This window comes from Pseudophryne corroboree, chromosome 1, assembly GCF_028390025.1.
Source record: "Pseudophryne corroboree isolate aPseCor3 chromosome 1, aPseCor3.hap2, whole genome shotgun sequence".
Taxonomy (NCBI): Eukaryota; Metazoa; Chordata; class Amphibia; order Anura; family Myobatrachidae; genus Pseudophryne; species Pseudophryne corroboree.
The window spans coordinates 1,071,803,027-1,071,827,734 of NC_086444.1; positions in this window are offsets into that span (position 1 = coordinate 1,071,803,027).

Genomic DNA, 24,708 nt, shown 5'->3' on the forward strand with positions numbered 1-24,708 from the left:
GGGCCAACCTTATCCTCATTCCGAAGCCCGACAGGGACCCGCTTGAGATGAAGAACTATCGACCCATCTCGCTCCTGAATGTTGACCTAAAGCTCTTCGCCAAAATCCTGGCTAACAGACTAGCTCCATTCTTACCCTCCCTCATTCACCCCGACCAGGTCGGCTTCATTCCCTCCAGACAGGCCGCAGATAATACTAGGCGTCTCATCGACCTCATCCAGTTAGCACAAGACAGGTCTCTATCGACGCTAGTCGTGGCCCTCGACGCAGAAAAGGCCTTTGGCAGGGTGGCCTGGCCATTCCTACAACAGACACTTCTGAATATGGGCTTGCATGGCACCTTTTATAAAGGCGTCACATCGCTGTATCAGAATCCCTCAGCCTCCATCTTAATTAATGGCCTTTCCTCCGACCCTCTACCCATACGCAACGGCACCCGACAGGGCTGTCCCCTTTCCCCTCTACTTTTCGCCCTCATTATGGAACCTTTGGCAGCTAGAATTAGGCTGAACCGTAACATATCTGGTATCATGTCGGGAGCCCACAATCACAAAATTGCTCTATATGCCGATGATGTCATTCTCACCCTGACTGACCCATCAGCCTCCCTCCCACATTTGAGGGAAGAGATAGCTACGTACAGCCGGTTTTCAAATTACAACATTAACTCAGACAAAACCGAAATCCTGGCCCTACATGTCGCGGACCCAGATCTTCGGCTCCTACAGGCCTCCTTTCCATGTGAGTGGCGAGCTGATAAACTCAAATACCTGGGCATCTATTTAACTAAGTCCTACTCTGGTCTCTATGCTGCCAACTTTCCCAGACTCTTGACCTCTATTAAACACGATATGACCAAGTGGAATAAATATATCCTGTCCTGGTTTGGACGGATGACAGCCGTTAAGATGACTCTACTGCCCCGCCTGTTATATCTGTGGCAAACTCTTCCCATCCACGTTCCCACCTCAATCCTTAAAAATCTCCAAGCAGACCTAACCAGATTTATTTGGGCAGGGCGTAAGCCCAGAGTAAATATGAGAATCCTCCAAAAGCATTGCCTAGAGGGGGGTCGGGGAGTTCCTGACCTCCTTAAATACTATAGAGCTGCCCACCTAACCACGTGTGTCCTTTGGCATGATAAACCTGGACACAGAATCTGGACACATCTGGAGGCTACCACACTCCACAGATACTCCCCCTATAGCCTGCTCTGGTGTCGACCGAACAGTCGTCCCCCCGCTTCCTCGCTGTTGCCTACAGTGAGATTTACCCTTGCCATCTGGGACCTTTGTTCACGACTTTACCGGCTAAGTTCCTTCCACCCTCTACTCACCCCTCTGTGGAACAACCCTGCTTTCCCGCCAGGGGAGAACCACCTGGCTTTTGATTCATGGACCAATCATAACACACTCTTCCTTTTGGACATTGCTCCGCTACATACGTTCCCCACATTTACCGACTTGCAATCCCGTTTCTCCCTCCCACGTTCAACGTTTTATCAGTTCTTACAGATACGCCACTTTTTTGCCTCTACCCCCGGATCACCGCCCATAGGAGGTAAATCGAGCTTTGAATCCCTCTGTTGCACCTGCCGATCAACTAAAGGCTTGCTATCAACTATATACCAAATCTTGTTAGCTCACAACTCGCCCCTGAAAGAACCCCACGAAATGGCGTGGGAACGGGAGGTGGGTGAAACCCTGACGCCAGATGATTGGTCTGAGATTAGGCAGGAAATTTCCACGAGCTCCATCTCGGTCCGAATTAAAAAAAAAGCCTACAAATTATACTATCGATGGTACCTGGTGCCATCGCGTCTCCATTCAATTTACTCCTCTTGCTCGGATAGATGTTGGCGTCAGTGCGGCCAGCGCGGAACCCTGCTGTACATTTGGTGGAACTGCCCGCAGATTAAGGAATATTGGGCTGGGGTCCATAGACTTATTTTTAAGGTTCTTGGACTGACGATCCCGATATCACCTCTCTATTCCCTGCTCTCTCGCCCAACACCCCACATCCTTCGCCACCAACAGAAGCTAATTAAGCATATCCTAAATACGGCCAAATGCCAAATTGCGGCTAACTGGAAATCTCTGTCACCCCCCACAATCCCTGCTACCATTAATGCTATATGGCAAACTTATAGACTGGAACGTTTTACAGCGGTTCTCCGGGACACCCCAGATAACTTTACCACTACGTGGTCACCCTGGACATCACACTTCGGTGCTGAACCACCGCTAACTACCATATAAGATAATGGGAACCATCACGATACCTTATCCAATTAAGGATAACCTGATGCACTACCCAGGCGGCTGGGACCGTCTGACCACCCCCCCCCACACCTCCCTCCCCAATCCCCCCCCCCCTTCTTTTCTCTTCTTGCCTCTTTTCTCTTCTACTTCTATAGTTAAGTCTACTTTCGGCTCCTCTTATATAAGCTATATTGTTCCACTAAGAGATATTCCTTCAACTTTAGCTATGGTACATACCAGACGCATATCACTACCTATTGATGGCTCTCCATACATAGACATACATGTCTGTTTGATTCTCCACTCACTCGCTGTGGTACATGGGTAGATATTCTGTCACTGCTAGTCAACTGTTAACTGCGTTATGTACCAATGTGTGACACCTGTAATATATACTTTACGAATATCTTGTTAAAAGTATAAAATTCAATAAAAACCTTTTTCTAAAAAAAAAATAGTGTCAGAACTGTCGAAGTGGTTGGCGTGTTACCCACATCCTGTTAATGCTGGGTTTCTGTTTGACGGATTCTGTTATGGTTTCAAGTTGCCCATTCCCGACTCAGTCTTGGTGATGTCCCGCAGGAGCTTGCAGTCTACTCTTGATTTGCCGCAAGTGGTTAGGCAGAAGGTGGACGCAGAAGTGGAATTGGGCTGGATGTGCAGCCCTTTTCCTTTTATACCTTTGCCTTTATATCTTCCCTTTGGGGGTTGTGCCCAAGAAGGTCCGGGCAAGTTCCGTTTGGTTTTATCCAGCATTTGTCTTGCTAGCACGGCAGATCCCTTAATGATGCAAGACCTGATCACCACTGTAGGGTGCGTTACCAACTATTCGACGAGGCTCTAGAACTGGTTCGGGGATTTGGTGAGTGCACTTTATTGGCAAAGCTCGACATTGAGTCGGCTTTCCGGCTCTTCCCTATACACCCTGGTTCCTTTCGGTTTATGGGTTTCCAGTTAGATGGGGCTTATTACATTGCAAAGTGCCTCCCCATGGGTTGTTCTATTTCTTGTGCCTATTTTGAGAAATTCAGTCATTTTTTACACTGGTGCATCCAGTCTAGACAACTTTCTCTTCATAGGCCCCAGAGATAGTGATGTTTGCGTGAGCATCCTGATGTCTGCGCCCAGGTTGTTTCAGAGTTTAAGAGTTCCCATCGCAGCAGATACGACTGAGGGCCCTACGTGTTACCTTTCCTATCTCAGTATTGAAGTCGACATACCTATGGGTTGTTGTCGGATTCCTGAGGACAAGATCAATAATCTGTTGATTTTGATTGGAGAGTATTTGGGCAGGAACAGAGTCAGGCTTCGTCAGGTCCAGTCCCTTTTAGGTTCCTTCAATTTCGCCTGTAGAGTCATACCAATGGGCAGGGTCTTTTGCCACAAAATAGAGAGGGCCACCGTGGGGGTGACTAGGCCGCATCACACCATTCACCTGTCATGGGAAATATGTACCAGATAGAGACTAGGCAAGTATAAGGAGAATCGGGAGATGAGCTGATTAGTATTTTAGGTTTTTGTCATTGGTGAAGAGTAGGACAGGAAACCAAGAGAAGGAGGTAAAACCAAAAGGGAAGGGAGGAGGAGGGGGCAATCACAGCAACACTGGGATGCTAGGTAAGTGTAGCAGAGGAGAATGACCAAGGGAATCGTGTAGTAAGACCAGGGCCGGTTCTTGCCCTTGTGGCGCCCCGGGCAAAAGTTAGGGGCGTTGCTTAATGCAGGGGTGTGGTCAGTCACGCCCCCATTTGTAGCGCCGCTGAAAGGAAATAAAAAACAAACAAAGTATACTTACTATACTCCGCTCCTGATTCCAGACCTGCAGACCTCCCCCCGGCGCCGCTCTTCTCCTTGGATCTATGGGAGAGACGTCAGTCATGACGTCTCCCCCATAGCACAGCATAGGCACTAGAGGTCAATTATGACCCCTAGCGTCTGTGCTACAATGCTGTGCGGTGCGCGATGAGGTCATCGCGCACCGCACAGCAAAGGTCCTCTTCATGAAGGGAAACTAGACGCTTAGCGTCTGATTCCCTTCACAGCGGGGGGGGACCAGCGCCACGAAGGGAAACTAGACGCGTAGCATATGGTTCCCTTCTCACAGTGGGGGGAGGCACAGCGCGGGGGCACTCCTGGGGAGCACTCTGCACAGTGGCAGATCTTACCATGGTGCGGCGCCCTCCGGAAGGCGGCGCCCCGTGCAAAAGTCCTGCTTGCCTGTTTCGCATATGATTCTTGAACTTAATTCATGTCGCAATTTGGTCATTTTGACGCGAATAAGACTATGTAACCGTGGATTGCCAACCTTACGCATATCTTTACCTGTAAAACTTGGCTAGCTGCATTATCATTTGTCATTTCCTCTATTCTTCTTTCTCCTTTCTCTTCTTTCTTCTCTTTTCTTTATTCTAAATCGTGCTCTCTCATCCGGTTGGACAGCAGAAGCACTTCTTTCCTGCTTGGTAAGAGTACTCACTCATTCAGCAAAGATTACTGCCATACTCCACAGGATAAGCCCAATCTCATCCGATCTTGGAAGCCAATCTCTGGTAGGCTTGGTAAGTAAATTGATGGGGGGACCCACAATGAATACCGGGTGCAGTAAACCTATATGCTGAACAGCAGAAGGAAACTACCCACCTACCATCTATTTTCGATCTAATTTTTAGTGCCTACCTGGACACTCTATGTAAGACCTTCTTTATAAAAATATGAGGGGTATGTGATATGGATCCGTTTTAGGTATCATGATGCCCCACAACAAAGGGGATACCAGATATTAATAGACCCCCTTCTGCAAGGGGCATTTAGAGATACAGGCTTTGTAACCAATATCTTTTTGATGGTTAGACCTCAAGGAGGTACTATTCCTTTGAATTAAAAAGCCTTGTGGTAACACCACTGTCTCAACGTAGAGCAGCAGGTGTTTAAGTACCCATAGAGGCAACACTTTTACTCACTGAGATCTATGACTTGTACCTTTGAGAGTGACAATATTAAGAAATTATTTGCAACTATAGAGACCGCTGAATGATGAACCCTGTGGGGATAATTAATCTGTCTTGTGATATTGAGTATAGACAGTGACATTCGAGTAATTATTTATTAAGTCAAATATTTTCACCTAGGCAGTTGTTCACTATCAAGTACAACTCCATTTATGGGGTGTCAATTATGCAAAATAAACTGGTAATTTGCATATATACATAAAATAACTCTTTGAAGTTGTGTGCTACTTAATCTTATTATTTAAATATTGAATTAAAAGTTAAGTTTTTATTGTCTGACTACAATCATAAGAGTGCCCCAACACAGAGTCTTTCTTTTTTCTCTTTCCTTTTTGCTATGCATTCTACTGTCTCTGGGAGCACCACCGACATTTGAAATCAACACACCATGTGTAAATTGGTAATACAGTCGGTTAGGGACTAATATCCATCTAAGGTTATAGTCTGATGTTTCAACTTGTCGTGGAACTACCCACTTTGTAGTACTTGGACAGCAGGCCTGGAGTATGCAAGAATGTCATACATTTTTTGTTCTTGGTTAATGAAACCCTCATCACATATAAAGGTTACGTGTGGAGGGATTACGATACTCCCACCCTATGCTCCTCCTTATCCTATATATCGTTCTGTCACAAATCCACGTCCCCCCCGAAGGATACGCCAGGACGGCGTCTATCCTTTCCGTGTTAAACCTGGCCCTTCTACAGGAAAAGGTTCTCCCCCTCTGTATTCCCATGCAGACTCTTTTCCTGTCTCTCTCTTCCTCTATCCCTCCTTTCCTCCTTTCCATCCCCATGGTCGGACCAGTCCCTTCCCGCCCCTCTGTTTGCGTCACCCACAGTTTTTCCCACCATGACCTTGAAAATTATCTCGGTTAATGCTAACGGCCTTAACTCTCCCACCAAACGAGCCATGGCCATCCAATTATTTAATAGACAAAAGTCTGATGTGGTACTGATCCAAGAGACCCATTTTAAACCCCCACACCCCTCTTTGTCCTGCAAACAATTTCCACATGTCTATTATTCAAACATGCCTACCAAGCGAAGGGGAACCGCTATTATGATCCGTCGAGGCCTCCCTATAACTGTTCACGATACTATATCGGACCCCAGGGCCGTTACGTTATCCTTTCATGCTCCTATAACCAAGCTCCTCTGATCTTGGCCTCCATATATGCCCCTAATGCGCAGCAGGGTTCTCTGTTCACAGCCTTCTTTGACAGCCTATCCCGCCTTCCTACGGGCACGACTATAATTGGTGGAGACTGCAATGTTACATTGGATCCACTCCAAGACAGATCTCGCCCCGCCCCTAAAGCTTCTACTCCCGCCAAACTGGCCAAACGTCTACAAGCACATTTATCACTTTATAACCTGTATGACGGTTGGAGGACTTTGTATCCCTCAGCGAGGGGATTTACTCACTACTCCCCGCCTCACGACCTCTATACCCGTATAGATTATTTGTTCGTCGACCGGGACACTACCCGTAAACTCCTCAGTGCCCAGACGCTCCCTATTTCCTGGTCGGATCATTCTGCTGTTCTGCTCGAGATCTCATCCTCCCCCCCCCCCCCCCGATTCTGGCGCCTAAATGAATCTCTCCTGCTTAAAAAAAGCACCGTAGCTGATATTGCCACCGCATTGGCTAACTATTATGTGGAAAATGCGACTCCAGACATCACTCCCTCCCTGATATGGGAAGCACATAAGGCCACCATCCGAGGCTACCTTATAAGCCTTTCGGCTTCCCAGAAGAAAACGGAAGCACAACGGATTTGAGTCTTAGAATCAGAACTTGCCGCCTTGACCCTTCTGCATCAACGCCGCCCCAGAAAGAAAACTTATTCCAAACTCCTAGCAGTTAAGGGTCAGCTATCCCAAATTCTCACCAAAAAGGCAGTCAAGGCACTCTTATGGGCACGCCAGAGGTTCTACGAGAAATCAGATAAGGCTGACACTCTGCTAGCCCAGAAACTCAGAGCGAAACGCACTCAAAATCGCATTGTATCCCTACGCTGCGCGGACGGGTCCACCACGTTTAACCCATCACGAATGGCCGCCCAATTTCGGGATTATTATACATCCTTGTACAACCTCCCTTCTACTCTAGATACTGACCTGGATCACGTCTCTAAACTCCGAGACTACCTATCCGCTTGCAAACTTCCTAAGCTTTCCGATTCGGACATATTGACGCTCAATGCCCCCATTTCCACAGAGGAAATTACAGTGGCCATTCAGCAGCTACGCCGTACCGCAGCCCCTGGCCCTGATGGCTTTACTGCTTTATACTATAAAAAATTTGCAACCTCGTTACTCCCCATGCTCCAATCTCTATTTAACGCAATCCTGGATGGGGGCTCATTCGATACAGCCACCACTAGGGCCAACCTTATCCTCATTCCGAAGCCCGACAGGGACCCGCTTGAGATGAAGAACTATCGACCCATCTCGCTCCTGAATGTTGACCTAAAGCTCTTCGCCAAAATCCTGGCTAACAGACTAGCTCCATTCTTACCCTCCCTCATTCACCCCGACCAGGTCGGCTTCATTCCCTCCAGACAGGCCGCAGATAATACTAGGCGTCTCATCGACCTCATCCAGTTAGCACAAGACAGGTCTCTATCGATGCTAGTCGTGGCCCTCGACGCAGAAAAGGCCTTTGACAGGGTGGCCTGGCCATTCCTACAACAGACACTTCTGAATATGGGCTTGCATGGCACCTTTTATAAAGGCGTCACATCGCTGTATCAGAATCCCTCAGCCTCCATCTTAATTAATGGCCTTTCCTCCGACCCTCTACCCATATGCAACGGCACCCGACAGGGCTGTCCCCTTTCCCCTCTACTTTTCGCCCTCATTATGGAACCTTTGGCAGCTAGAATTAGGCTGAACCGTAACATATCTGGTATCATGTCGGGAGCCCACAATCACAAAATTGCTCTATATGCCGATGACGTCATTCTCACCCTGACTGACCCATCAGCCTCCCTCCCACATTTGAGGGAAGAGATAGCTACGTACAGCCGGTTTTCAAATTACAACATTAACTCAGACAAAACCGAAATCCTGGCCCTACATGTCGCGGACCCAGATCTTCGGCTCCTACAGGCCTCCTTTCCATGTGAGTGGCGAGCTGATAAACTCAAATACCTGGGCATCTATTTAACTAAGTCCTACTCTGGTCTCTATGCTGCCAACTTTCCCAGACTCTTGACCTCTATTAAACACGATATGACCAAGTGGAATAAATATATCTTGTCCTGGTTTGGACGGATGACAGCCGTTAAGATGACTCTACTGCCCCGCCTGTTATATCTGTGGCAAACTCTTCCCATCCACGTTCCCACCTCAATCCTTAAAAATCTCCAAGCAGACCTAACCAGATTTATTTGGGCAGGGCGTAAGCCCAGAGTAAAGATGAGAATCCTCCAAAAGCATCGCCTAGAGGGGGGTCTGGGAGTTCCTGACCTCCTTAAATACTATAGAGCTGCCCACCTAACCACGTGTGTCCTTTGGCATGATAAACCTGGACACAGAATCTGGACACATCTGGAGGCTACCACACTCCACAGATACTCCCCCTATAGCCTGCTCTGGTGTCGACCGAACAGTCGTCCCCCCGCTTCCTCGCTGTTGCCTACAGTGAGATTTACCCTTGCCATCTGGGACCTTTGTTCACGACTTTACCGGCTACGTTCCTTCCACCCTCTACTCACCCCTCTGTGGAACAACCCTGCTTTCCCGCCAGGGGAGAACCACCTGGCTTTTGATTCATGGACCAATCATAACACACTCTTCCTTTTGGACATTGCTCCGCTACATACGTTCCCCACATTTACCGACTTGCAATCCCGTTTCTCCCTCCCACGTTCAACGTTTTATCAATTCTTACAGATACGCCACTTTTTTGCCTCTACCCCCGGATCACCGCCCATAGGAGGTAAATCGAGCTTTGAATCCCTCTGTTGCACCTGCCGATCAACTAAAGGCTTGCTATCAACTATATACCAAATCTTGTTAGCTCACAACTCGCCCCTGAAAGAACCCCACGGAATGGCGTGGGAACGGGAGGTGGGTGAAACCCTGACGCCAGATGATTGGTCTGAGATTAGGCAGGAAATTTCCACGAGCTCCATCTCGGTCCGAATTAAAGAAAATGCCTACAAATTATACTATCGATGGTACCTGGTGCCATCGCGTCTCCATTCAATTTACTCCTCTTGCTCGGATAGATGTTGGCGTCAGTGCGGCCAGCGCGGAACCCTGCTGCACATTTGGTGGAACTGCCCGCAGATTAAGGGATATTGGGCTGGGGTCCATAGACTTATTTTTAAGGTTCTTGGACTGACGATCCCGATATCACCTCTCTATTCCCTGCTCTCTCGCCCAACACCCCACATCCTTCGCCACCAACAGAAGCTAATTAAGCATATCCTAAATACGGCCAAATGCCAAATTGCGGCTAACTGGAAATCTCTGTCACCCCCCACAATCCCTGCTACCATTAATGCTATATGGCAAACTTATAGACTGGAACGTTTTACAGCGGTTCTCCGGGACACCCCAGATAACCTTACCACTACGTGGTCACCCTGGACGTCACACTTCGGTGCTGAACCACCGCTAACTACCATATAAGATAATGGGAACCATCACGATACCTTATCCAACTAAGGATAACCTGACGCACTACCCAGGCGGCTGGGACCGTCTGACCATCCCCCCCACACCTCCCTCCCCAATCCTCCCCCCCCTTCTTTTCTCTTCTTGCCTCTTTTCTCTTCTACTTCTATAGTTAAGTCTACTTTCGGCTCCTCTTATATAAGCTATATTGTTCCACTAAGAGATATTCCTTCAACTTTAGCTATGGTACATACCAGACGCATATCACTACCTATTGATGGCTCTCCATACATAGACATACATATCTGTTTGATTCTCCACTCACTCGCTGTTGTACATGGGTAGATATTCTGTCACTGCTAGTCAACTGTTAACTGCGTTATGTACCAATGTGTGACACCTGTAATATATACTTTACGAATATCTTGTTAAAAGTATAAAATTCAATAAAAACCTTTTTCTCAAAGAAAAAATAGTGTCAGAACTGTCGAAGTGGTTGGCGTGTTACCCACATCCTGTTAATGCTGGGTTTCTGTTTGACGGATTCTGTTATGGTTTTATGATGTTTGCGTGAGCATCCTGATGTCTGCGCCCAGGTTGTTTCAGAGTTTAAGAGTTCCCATCGCAGCAGATACGACTGAGGGCCCTACGTGTTACCTTTCCTATCTCAGTATTGAAGTCGACATACCTATGGGTTGTTGTCGGATTCCTGAGGACAAGATCAATAATCTGTTGATTTTGATTGGAGAGTATTTGGGCAGGAACAGAGTCAGGCTTCGTCAGGTCCAGTCCCTTTTAGATTCCTTCAATTTCGCCTGTAGAGTCATACCAATGGGCAGGGTCTTTTGCCACAAGTTAGAGAGGGCCACCGTGGGGGTGACCAGGCCGCATCACACCATTCACCTGTCATGGGAAATCAAGGATGACCTGAGGACTTGGGCTTTGTTTTTAGAGCACTTTAACCAGGAGTTGTTATGGCCCCTTCCCCCTGTATCCAGTTCCCATCTGGAACTCTTTACTGACGCTGCAGGTTTGGTGCCTTTTTCCAGGGGGAGTGGTGTGTTGCTCCTTGGCCCCAGTCTTGGGTGGCACGGGGTTTCATTGCGACTTTGCTTTTGCTGGAATTGTTCCCAATCATTATGGTGACCAAATTGTGGTCGTCTCGCTTGGCTAATCAGACGATAATTTTTTGGTGCGACAATTTGGGGTGGTTCAGGCAGTGAATAATCAGTGGTCCTCTTCCCCTCAGGCTTTGCGCTTGCTGTACCTTCTGGTTTTGAAATGTTACCAATTTAACATCAGCTTCACGGCCTGGCACGTTCCCGATGTTGACAACGGGATTGCAGATGCGTTATCGCTTTTCAATTTCCGGAAGTTTTGGGAGTTAGCCCCGGGAGCCTCGGCTCTCGGGCTAACTTGTCTGCATTCTGTCTAGTGCATTGTAGAGCAGGCCTGAGGGAGTTGGCGATGAGATCGTTGGCACCTTCGACCTCGCAGGCCTATTCCGCAGTTTGGAGCGATTGGGAGTCTTGCCAGGCTTCTTACTTGGTTGCTGGCATGTCAGTCAAGGCTTGCTTCCTTGGTTTCATCTGGGGCCATTACTCGCAAGGCAGGTCCAGGGTGGCTATGGCCAAGTCTATCACTGGGATCTCCTTTCACACTAGATTGCTAGGGACAGTCGACCCCACAAAGTTGTTCATCCTGGATAAGGTGTTGAGAGGATGGGCTAGGGAGAGCCCCTTAGTTGCTGACACGCGCAGGCCCATTGACCTGCGGTTGTTGCGCAAGTTCTTGGCTGCGCTTGCTGTGGTGGCTGGGAACAAGTTGGAGGCATCTTTGTATCGAGTGGCATTTTCTTTTGCCTTTTTTGGCACCTTCCGGATTTGCAAGCTGGTGTCTATTAACAAAACTTCGTCTTACACTGGGCTTCTTTTTAAGAACTTGGTCTGCCTGGTCCAAGATGGATCAGTTGGGCCAGGGCAGATGGGTGTTGCTGAAGACATACGCCGAGGCCACCTTGTCCGTCATTGGGTTGGCAGCAGTTTATTTGTCCACCAGGCCAGTAGTCGGTATTCAGTTTTTTCTGCACTCTGACTTTTTGCCTCTTACTCATTTCCAGTTCACTGCTGTTTTTAAAAGTTGCTTGAAGCATTTAGGGCTCAATATGGTGGACTATGGGACACATTCATTTTGGATAGGGGCGGCTACTTAGGCCGCCGCCAGCGGGCTTTCACTGTCAGCCATTCAAGAAATGGGTAATTGGAAGTCCGCTGCTTATAAGTCTTATGTTCGTATCGATAAGTTGTGATGTTACGCCCATTGGCGTTAACCCAAAAATGTAGTTTTCTTGCCAGTTTTGGAACGGCTAGCGTTCCGGAACTGGGGGTGTGAAGGTATTTTTTTTTCCCTCTGTTGATGGGCTAATTATAATTGTCTGTCTTACAAGTTCACTGGAGGTTTTTTAAAAGTTTTCACCTTCACTTGGGTTTCTACAGTTGTTGTTACTTTGGTTGTGTCTACTGTTTCTCTTTCTCATGCATGCTAATGATTAGGTTGCATTTCGTTTTCAGCTCCATATTTTTCATTTTGCCAGGTTTGGGTGGTGGGCCATTCTTACATTTTTTGGGTGGAGCGTCACCCCTTAGCTGCATGGGCCTCTGAATTGCTGGGCGTTCAAAGTGTTAGGTGGCTTGGAGTGAGGGATTTACGGTGGTCTGGTTTATTGTCATTGCTTTTTGGCAGAGAGCGGTGCTGGGGTTGTCCAGACGTTGTTATCATACATCTCAGGGGTATTGACATAGGCCAGAGGAAAGGTATTGATCTGACGATTCAGGTCAAGGAGGATTTGTGTCGCTTGCGCCCCAGGTGGCCTGAGGTATGTGTTGTATGGTCTTACATAGTTCCTAGAATGCATTGGAGAGGTTTCATCAGCCTGCTTGCTATTGACAAGGCGCGGAAGAAGGTTAATTTTGCCGTGTCGAAATTTGTTAAGGCTAGCTGTGGTTTTGCGGTGCGGCATCCGTTACTATTTTCTGAGAATCCTCTGTATTTTAGGCGGGACGGGGTTCATTTGTCTGAATCAGGTTTAGAGGTTTTTCTCAGGGCTATTTTTGCAAGTTTGGGCTAGTTATAGTTTGAAGTTTTTTCTTGGTGCTGGATGGTGGGCTGTGGTTCTGTTAGGCCATTTAGTAATGGTGTTAGAATCTGGCGGTGGTGAGAAGGTACTTTTGACCAGCGGCCACATGGGGCATAAGTGGTCTTTGAGAGGCACCTACCCTTTCCAAGGACCGCTAGTGAGTTCTGCCCTTATGGGAGGACAATGGGCATTTTCTATAGAAAATGGTCATACTATGCCATAGTGAGGGGTTGTGTTGCCTTCTCAATGCAGGTTATGCCCTTGGCTGGATGAGGCATTTTAGTTGCTTCATTTTAAAGAGTTGGGGTGTGTGTAGTTGCCACCATTTTAAGTTGGGGCATTTAAGTCGCCACCATTATTATAAAATTAATTGGCTAGAGCTGGTCATCAAGCATTTTCCTTGCCATCCCTTACCGGAAGGGTCATTCCACTTAATAAATATTTAATGAACTTACGCAGTGGTTGCCCGTGTCTTATTTTGTCTGTGTCCTTATTGCGGTATTAAGCTAGCTTAATTGGTTATGCAAAGGGTAATCACAATAAATCAATAGACTCCTAATCAGGATGCATGCGTGGTGCAACTTAAACTCATCCACAGTAGAAAAACATTGCTCCACTGCGTCCGCTATCAGCAGTGCATTTGCCTCTGAATCAGGCGATTCATGTTATTTAGATTTTAATTACATTACTGCTCTATAGTACTAGATACAGTAGTATCACAGCAGAAAGCCTTATTTGACCTTCTAGACAGACTCCTGCTGCATTACCATATTAGTGCTTCTACTGTATGTATGCAGCAGCAGCGATAGCACCTCCAACCACATCTGAATTAGGCCCGGTGGGCACCATTGTCGATGGTGGTGGTGGGGGGGGGGGGGGGGGTGCCCACCTCTTCCTCTAGCATCTGGTTACAGACTGTGTACATGAATTATACATTATACATTTGTTACATTATACTGCACAGGACTATGGTGTATTTTCTGTAGTGCATGGCTGTTATTAGTCTGGTACATTATCATGCATGCTCTAGCAGCATTTACCACATCCCCTCTGGTGACTGACAATCTCGTAAACATGAACCCCTACCACTGCATTTCCTCAGTGAGTCCTTCATGCCCCAGTACAACACTACACACAGTAAACATTTCCTAATGAGTTCTTGTTTTAATACTCTGGTGACTCACAAGAGAGATACATTTGAATTGGATTCTGTATGGGACAGGTAAGCAGTGGAAAGACCGGCAGAGGGGGGCAGCAGAGGAAGGACAAAAGGATAGGAAAATGAGGCAGGCAGCAAAGTAAAGGAAAGACTTCAGGTGGGAGAGACAGAAGTGCGGAATACCTGAGATTAGTACATTAGATAATCTAGGTGAGAGATGTGAAGGCGTACTGGTACTGTATATTTTAGTGTACTGGTCTCTGCTTCTCATTGATGTTCCCAACAGCCAACTGTAGTGGAAACCACATCCTGCGCAATATTCTTCTATGTTTTAATGATATGTGTTCATGTCTCTAAAACTGTGGCACTTGCAAGTACAGTAAAGGAGTCTGAGGTGTTCAGGCTCCAGTAGGGTCAATTATATGTTGGCTAGCACTCAATATTAAATTATATTACATGAATTACAGCTGGCTCGCAACACTGGCATTGCGCCATATCTAAATCCATTACAATGCAGGGAAAAATACTCACTTTACACTATGCAAAATTAACTTAAAATAAGTAATATTTCACTCTAACCATATCAATAATCCATTACAAATTACATAAAATGTGTATAAAAAATGCTTACCTCTGTAGATCAGCTCATTGAAAGAATCCTTGTACTTCAAACTGACTGATCTTTTGTGTTGAATGAAATGAAGTCATGCATTCTATTCATTTTATAGATTTTTCAAATATTTAATGCTTCAGTTCCTGGCCAAGTGAATGATAAACTAATATAAAAACTGCTGAATTTATAATGACATTACAAATGATAGTCTTTTAAAGTATATAATTCTTGGCATTATTGTTCTGTGCATTTTCACTATATAGCACTATGAAAGTTGTACAAGGGGACATCCAGAGCCGGCCCTAACCAATATGATGCCCTAGGCAAGATTTTGGCTGGTGCCCCCTAGCACCGCCGCAAGTTCCACCTCTGACCCTGCACCTCTTTCCCAGCACCATCACCCCTCACCCGTAACAGTCCTTATTTTGGTGTTTGTACCCCCTATATTTTAAATAGGAACAGTTCGCTTATTTGGCGCACAGCCCAAACAGGGGTGTGTTTTTGCTGGCAAGGGGCATGGCCACACAATAGTAACCCCAATTCCAATTACGCCACACAGTACTGCAACTTTATTCACATTTGATCATGCGATAGTGTCCATAATTCACATTACATCCCACAGTAGTATTAACATTATTAATGCCCTTTTACACATAATGACACACATAGTGTCCCTTACACATATGCCGCACATTATTAATGCCCTTATACACAGACACACATAGTGCCCCCTACACATTTTCTGCAAATTATTAGTGCCCTTATACACATAATGACACACATATAGTAGTACCCTGTTACACATATGCCGCACATTATTAATGCCCTTATACACATAATGACACACATAGTGCCCCCTACACATTTTCTGCAAATTATTAGTGCCCCTATACACATAATGACACACATACAGTAGTACCCTGTTACACATATGCCGCACATTATTAATGCCCTTATACACATAATGATACACATTGTGGCCCTTTACACATATGTTGCATATTATTAAATCATTTTTACATGACACACATAATGCTCCTTACACATATTCCGAACACTACTGCACAACCAACCCACTCACATGCACACAGCACTCACACTGCCACTAACACTGTGACCTCTGCCTCTGCTTGGATACAGATGTGTCCTCATAAATCTTGCCTCAATGCTAATGTCTGGCACCTTTTTTTATGAAAATGCAGCTTATTTGCATTGGTATGTGGCTAGGATGCACAAGCAGCTCCTGCTGATTAAAATGATATGCTGCATGCCTATATACTGTGTGAGACTGTGGCTGTATCTGCATATGAAATGCTACAAACAGAATATAGGCATGCCGCATATTATTTTAATCAGCAGAAGCTGCTGATGCCCCTAGGCATATCAAATGCCCTAGGCAATTGCCTAGTTTGCCTATGCCTATGGCCGGCTCTGGGGACATCTTTTGAGATACTGGGCAGCCCATTTAACTCATGAAAGTTATGGGACATTAAGGGGTAAAAGAATTGTATTTCACCTGTGTTTGACCGAGGGTGAAATACCCCTGGATGCCTACTAGACTGAAGAGGAATGATCTACACTGGAATAGGTGAGTTGTTCTTTTTTTTTTACAGGTTACACTGGACAAGAGGACCAAAAGGCTACAGGGGATGTAGGTAAGTATGTGTGAGTCTGAGTATGTATGTGAGTGTGAGTGTACAAGTGTGTTTAATAAACTTTGCTGTCTATGGTGTGTGTGTGTGTGTGTGTGTGTGTGTGTGTGTGTGTGTGTGTGTGTGTGTACTGTCTATATTATTATTTTAATATTTCTTTTACAGGGGGGCTACAGGTACCAGTGGGCTCTTTAATGCCTCACATGCTGGTACTTGTGATTCTCCAAGTACCAGCATTCGGGGAGGCTTGCTGGGACCTGTAGTTCTACCTGTAAAAGACAATATTCTATTTTTTATACCTGAATTGCTTCAATCTCTGCACCCACCACCGAGGGGTACCAAGGATAGCCTCGGGCTTCGGCCCAGGCCTTGGGTGACCTGGAGGGTGGACCCAGCCCCCCCAGGAATTCCCATTCCAGGGTTGACTAGTTGGGGGGGGGGGGTAATGCTATGGGCACCGGGAAGAAAACAAATGTGTCCTCCGGCTGTGGCATTTCCTCCCTGGCTAGTGGAGCCCAGTACTGGGTAAAAAAATACAGGGGATCCCCCATGTCTCCACCCCCCATATTTTTATAACCAGAACCAGTCCAAGAGCCAAGTACTGGTTCTTTAAATACAAGGGGACCTTACAAATTTTTTCCCTGTATTTTTAGAACCAGAAATGGTTCAAAGAGCCAAGGGCTAGATGTGCTTTTTTTTTAAATTATTTTACCAGAGAAGCACTGCACAGATCACACTGATCTGTGCAGCTTCTCTAAACATGCTGCTGAGAGGGACATCTATTTAAAAAGTGCATTTTGCTCAGAGTTTGCGCAATTCACAAGTTGTGTTTGCAGAATGGATTCTAGGTAATTCTGGGGTTTCAGTGTTGTCTATGGAAATTACATCCGAGTTTGGCCAATGATGTCCTTTTGTCCCTGTACACCCATGTTTTGTACTTCTATTTGACCTAACACTCCCGTGTTTGGTCTTTGGTAAATATCTATGTTTTAAAAAATGACCAAACACTCCTGTGTTTGTCAACTCAGGCAAACATATAGCATAGTAAATAACATTACCCCTAAGACTACCTAAATTTTATGAGTAAATTAAATATACTGTACAAACTTCATGAATGGAGTAATTTGCTTACTGAGCCCATTTATAGAAAACATTTTTGGTGCCAGATTTTTAGGCCTACTTGGAAGTCTGTTTATTTTAAAGTAAATTGTTTTAAATAGTGCCTCATCTTATGATTGGACTGATCCAGAATGCCAGGGATGTTTTCGATGAGCCCTGAACTACAGCAGTCAGGAAGCAGAACAGTTACAGGGAGACCTGGGAAACAGACTGGAATGCAATAGTACCAGGGGTTAAAGTGGTGGGGAACGGGGTGGAACTGAGTTCCACCACCTGTAATGGTAGTTCCACCTCCTCCATAGCCCTCAAACACAATATTCCTGGCGCTGCAATTGTGGGTTTTGAAAGCAGCTCTCTCAGGGGTAATAGGTCATTTACCCCAAAAATAGACCAAAGGAAATACAATCTGAGAATGCGCTTTTCAAATCCAATGTAGATTTTATTAATTATAAAAAATACTATATACACACAATTATATATAATCTGCCGGCCGGCTACATAAAAAGCCTATTTTAATTAAGTGTAAAAGGTATTTATATATAATTTGTTAAAACTTAATTTCAATAAACAATCCTAAATACTTATATTCTCATTGTACTGGGTTTTTATCCAAATCCTACAATCACTTTTCCTAACAATAAACACTATGCCCAAGTCCATGTATTTATGAGACCATTTAGTTGTTTATTGTTAGGAAAAGTGATTGTAGGATTTGGATAAAAACCCAGTACAATGAGAATATAAGTATTTAGGATTGTTTATTGAAATTAAGTTTTAACAAATTATATATAAATACCTTTTACACTTAATTAAAATAGGCTTTTTATGTAGCCGGCCGGCAGATTATATATAATTGTGTGTATATAGTATTTTTTATAATTAATAAAATCTACATTGGATTTGAAAAGCGCATTCTCAGATTGTATTTCCTCCATAGCCCTGTTTGGTAATTTTAACAGAAAAGTTTACCCCACCACCCAAGTCAATAGATGATGCAATCAGCTTTAGTGTCACTGAAGAGCTGCAGCCACCTCCTCCTACCTTAGGTCCATGGTCCTCCTTCACCTGCAGCCCACCCCACCTGGTATTCCCACATGCTGTGTCTGTCAGATGGTGTTCCTCCCCTCCTCTGATCTGAGCTGCTTCCTCTTCTGGCGCAGCATATGTCATGCCATGCAGTCACCGCCGCTGAAGTGAAGAAGAGCAATGAAAGACAAGATAAGAGGTGGCTGGAGGTTCACAGGTGGAAAGCTGCTGGAGAGACGGAAGCAGATCTGTGTATAAGGGGCAGTACTGTGGGCATTATGTGTATAAGGGACATTACTACTGTAGGCATTATGTGTATAAGAGGCACTACTTCGGGCATTATGTTTAAAGGGCACTACTGTGGGTTTTATGTGTATACGCGGCACTACTACTGTGGGTGTTATGTGTAAGGGAGACTACTGTGGGCATTGTGTATAAGGTGCACTACTGTGTGCCATAATGTGTAAGCTGCTGAGCGATCCTCCGCCCTCCATCCCAGGCAGCTCGGCACAGCAGGTATTGCCAGGCACTGCAGTTGAAGGGATTCCACCCATTGGCCGAGTGTGGCACCGTCAGGCGGCGCCCCCTACTCGGCTGGCGCCCCTGGCGAGTGCCATCCTGGCCAATGGGTAGATACGCCCCTGCTCTCTGTATCATATGGTGGTCACTGATCCTCTCTATGTTCTGTGGTGGTTACTGATGTTCTGTGTATTTCAGGAGTTCACTGAAGCTTTCTGTGTTATATGTTTATCACTGACACTCTTTTTATTGTATGGCAGCCGATGATGATGCAGCTTGTATTAACTGGTCACTGAAGCTCTCTAAAAAATGAAACAACAAGGATTAAAGGGTGGTGTTGTGAGAATGGTGCTACTTTAGTGTCAACCATACTAGAAATGTAGGAGATATTAATCCCTAGTATACTTCCCCCCTAGTAGTACTTCCGCCGGTCTAATGCACCGGGGCCCATTGCAATGAAGTATCCCGCAATTCCAGCAGTACTAATAATGAGTCAGACTCATTACAGTATGCTGGCTGCGGGCTCTAGTGCATACGCAGGACAAGGTCAGGCCGGATGACGAGGATCCCTCCTCTTCAGAAGTGTCCTGGTTCCGCCTTTCTTTGTGGGTGCCCGTCAGTGCTATGGGGGTCAGACTGCCTTCGGGCCTAACCTCCCCTGCACCCAGTTGGAAGCCCCCCATGACCACGCCCCTGCCTTCGGTCCCAACCTCCCCTGCACCCAGTTGGAAGCCCCACTTCCCCCTTCCTCTGTGGATCAAGCTCCAGCCGGCGTAATCTGGAGGCGCCGGGCACAGAGGAAGGCTTGACATAGTATCTAGTTGGTGCTTCCTTTGTGCCATGTGACATTGCAACACATGACATCATATAATCGGTTCCAACTTCCACACCACCCAGCAGTTTCACGGAGGTCAGCTGGGTCAGGTGACATGATATTACTGTGAGTCCTATACTGCTGCAGTGCTGCCACTTGCTGATCGGTCTGGGTGAGACACAATTGTTGTTCCTAACGGTTGCTGTTCTTCACTAGTATGCAGTATGCGTGAACACAGACTCTCACTCTTTTTCTTTCTCTCTATCTCTGTTTGATACCACTCGGAATCCCTGCACCAGAACACCAACCGCTGGCATCCCAATGGTAAGTATTAGGCCACTCTTATGGTTATGACCGAAGGAGGGGTTAGGGTTAGGCACTAGAGAAAAGGAAAAACATGATTTATTGCAGCCAGCACTTTAAACAAGAAGTTTTCAACCTCCAACCATCTTGGTTTTAATCCATTTAGCTATTTAACCTCATTTGACCATTTATTCACTCATAGGATGTATTATATCACAATTTTGTATGCCTACCTATCTGAAGAGTTGATCATGGTAGAATCCATTGTCATATACCATACAATGTGTATTCTCAAGCAACTGTTTTATTTCATTTATCTGATCCATGTCTTTTTAAGAAACTAATTACTATTACTTTTTTTTTTTTTTGGCAGTTTGTGTTCAGTTATATGTCTGTGTTTTTACCATATACTCTTAGGCAATTAACCTGGCTCACACCTATTGCCATAGAACATTCCTCATCACATAGAATGTACCCTTCGAGAATAAATTACACTCCTGAAGCCAATACATCCACAAGAGACCTATTATTACTGGTCTCCGGATGCACTTTGCTTTCTAGAGTGTGATGGTGCAAGTCAGAGTCGGGAAATACCCATATGCTCAGGATGGTGGTGGTGGTGATGGTGAATGACATGGCTCTACAGGCCAGACAAAGCTAGTTGTAACAAATGCTGTCCTGCCTACACAGATGTTGACCATGGAACTTATAAAGATGCCAGCATTTAATATGGTGCAATATATGGTTCTCTACTCCCCAGCCCAGTCCACCCCTATTCTATGGTGGACAAAGGAGAGTAGCGCTGCTGCTTAACTATGCTTATGATGCAGCCAATGGGCTATCTATTGTTGAGCTGCAGCTGTAAGGCACACCATCAGGTAGACATTGGCTGCATTGTCAGACTTCTGAGCAACTTCTAGATTGCTCAGAATGTCTGACAGAATTGGTCTGTTGGAGTCAGTGGAACAACGTCTTTTCTGATGCAGTCACTGACATCAGCAGTTTCCTGACATATGCGCCGACACCAACCCCCTCCCCCATCACCAGTCAACTCCCTGTGTCACCACCTAGGAACACCATTCAGAATTGCAGGATCTCCATGCATTTCACTCTGCGTCTGCTGGCGGTGAGCATCAGGATGCCTGTGCAGTGCACTCCGGATACATGCACACAAGAAAAACATTGGGAACTTGTGGCCGATGGCTCTCCTCCGTCCATCTCTGAATCAATTTTGTTAGATCTGTATATGGAATAAAATAACCTGCATTACATAACAATATGGAAAACAGCTTTTAGTTAATGCAAATAAAATGAAAGCAATGTATGCCCCATGAGCCAGTTAGTGAAAATCAAGGACTACCCTGTGGCAATGGAAAACGTAATCTGCTTACTGCACAGTACAGCAATTCTAACAGGATTTAATAAATAAATAAATAAACAAAACCTGTAAACCAGAAGATGGCAATGTCTCTAATGGACCGAGTAGGGGAGACGTCAACTGAAAGAAGAACTCATAACAAACCATGAAAAATGAGTCCCTTTTTAAAAAAAAAAATACTTGCAAACAATAACGTTATTTGATTGTAGTAATTAGATAAGAAAGAAAATGAAATGTTCAGTCTGCGGAATAAGGAAATAGAAGCACACCAAATTGCATTTATATTTATTATTATGATAAAATGTGAGCAGAAATCTTATCACAAATAGCAAATGAGATGTTACAGCACTGCAGGAGAGGTTATAGGAATAAATATAGATGGGGAATGTATAAACACTGGGGCTGATTCTGAGCTTGAAGCAAAGCAAAGAAAAAGGAGTAACTTTATACCTTGGCACAACCATGCAGCGCTGCAGGTGGGTCAGATGTAAAGCGTGCAGAGAGATTCGGTTTGGGAGGGACGTGTCCTAGCTGAGATTCACATACCTCCCAACTTTAGAAAGTTGGGAGGAGGGGCGTGGCCTCATGGGTAGGGGGCATGGCCTCGCAGAGGGTGCCACGATCGCGAGCCACACCCCGTTTTTGCAGCTGTGGGGGAATGCCCATCGCTTTGTGAGCTGCTGGCTTTCCCTCTCTCCTAGTGAACAGATGTTTTGCTCATGCACACAGCGTTTATTCATGGATGCTCTGCTAAGCAGAGCAGCGAGGAGAGGGTCTTCCAACTGCCGCTCCCCCCCACCATGATACATTGCGACTTGCAGGTTGGATAGTGGGACAGTCCCAGTAAAACAGGACTGTCCCACCAAAATCAGGACAGTTGGGCGGTTTGGATTTATGTTGCAGTGTAAAAATAAAGTTGTCCAGCATGCACAAGCAGCCAGACTTTACCCAGAATTTGCACCCCTTGCATTGCAACATAGGGCTGATTCTGTGCTTTATGCAGATGTGGCTGTATTTGCATCTCTTGCTGCAGTCGTGTGTGTGACTTTATGCTAATGCATACAAGCCATTCCCTGCTGTACACTTGTGCGTCCGAATGTGTAAGGACTGAGACACCCACTTGTAGTGTCTTAGATGCTCCATCTGTTGCACCATCATATCTTGCACTAGCCCTATTGCAGGTGCAGTTTCTCCATTTGAGTATACTATGTGAGCAGATGTGCATCACTGTATGCAGCTGCTTCCAGCAACACACCGGTGCCGTTCCCATTAGACACAACATCTCTGTGCATCTTTTAACCATCACCTCTTGACAACTTATAATTTATTGGATAGCATGGATATCAGGAGTGCACAGACCCATGGTAGTCCAAAATTGGATGTGAGGAACAAAATATTTTTTTACCTCACTAAACCTCGCTCCCAGTTGAATTACCCCCTTAGAATGAGCCCAGTAGCACTTAGTTAGCAATACTCACGACCACTCTCCCTTTGGTCTTTTTGCTTTTAATTTTGGGCCTAATTCAGATATGATCGCAGCAGCAAATTTGTTAGCTAATGGGCAAAACCATGGGGGTCATTCCGACCTGATCGTAGCTGTGCTAAATTTAGCACAGCTACGATCACTGACACAGACATGCGGGGGGACGCCCAGCACAGAGCTAGTCCGCCCTGCATGTCTGGCCCGACTCCACCGCACAAGTACTTGTACTTGTAGAATAACTTGTACTTGTAGAGTAACTCCCAGCCAGCGCAGCTCCTGCGGCTGGCCGGGAGTTACAGTACTTGTCATTGTCATTGTCATTGCCAGGGTCGCAGCGGCTGCGTGTGACATCACGCAGCCACTGCGACCCGCCCCTCGCATACATACATACATACATACATACATACAATTTGTCGGCAGATAAGAACCACTTGGCCCATCTAGTCTGCATGGTCTGGCAACACCTGCGTTAGCCTGACCGCGCCCAGAAAATGGCGTCTGAATGCCGCCGTGCCGCCCCCCTACCGCCCAGCGACTGCCTGTGCCTGTCAATCAGGCAGAGGCGATCGCTAGGCAACGACAGCCATCTGGCATGCGCCGACACACTGCGGCACCACCGCATTCGCAGTTTTGACCCGATCGCACCGCTGCAAAATACTGCAGCATGCGATCGGGTCGGAATGACCCCCATGGTTTTGCCCAACTGCTAACAAATTTACTGCTGCGATCAACTCTAAATTACCCCCTAAATTTGGCCTCTAGTTCTTTTTCCAGTCTCGGGTAACAGTGAGATTTCGCAGTATAAAGTAAAAAATGTATTTTGTGTTTTGGCAAGTAAGTAATTCACAAGTTTATTTTATTACTGGTTTAAACTAAAACATGTTTTTAGGGTATAAGTTGATTATAACATAAATGTGTGAATTATGTTATTTCTGGTATTTCTTTGTCAATTTTTGTTGAAGATCATCGTATTAGAACACAATGTTGTCCTGAATTCTTGGTCTTTCTTAAGTATATTGTTGGTCGAAAACAGAAAGCGGAAACTTGACCTGAGGCCAAATCATTTTGCTCATTTAAGTTAATTACTGTGTAATTAATACAGTAGCAGCACTACAGTTAGAGGACAAATGTTGGAGGTTTGAGCCACAGTAGAAACCTTTAACCTTCTTTTTCACTAGTAAAAAAACCTTCTATCAATTCCTTTACCCACTGACGTATTTATAATGGGTGCACACGGGCCCCTGAGTCAAGGTAGTGCCCACACGTTGCACCCATTTTTTTAATACTTACCCCTGCACCATTTTTCCAGGGGTTTGAGCATGCTCAATAGGGTCTGAGCGTTCTAGTGCAGAGAGGAGGGGGCCCCCCACGAAATAGGCAGCATGTGGGCCACCTCCTCTCTTAATTGCCCCTGCCTTTACCCTCTATACACACATTCCTCCTGCTTTTTCTTATAAAGTAGCATAAGGTAGGAGACAGTACTCTTAGGACACAGCACTGGATCACACTTGTATCTAGGAGGCATCTACCTATACCAGACGCCTCCTGCTACATTACCATATCTGTGCATCACTGTTGCTTCCATGTAAGCAGCATTCATCAACTA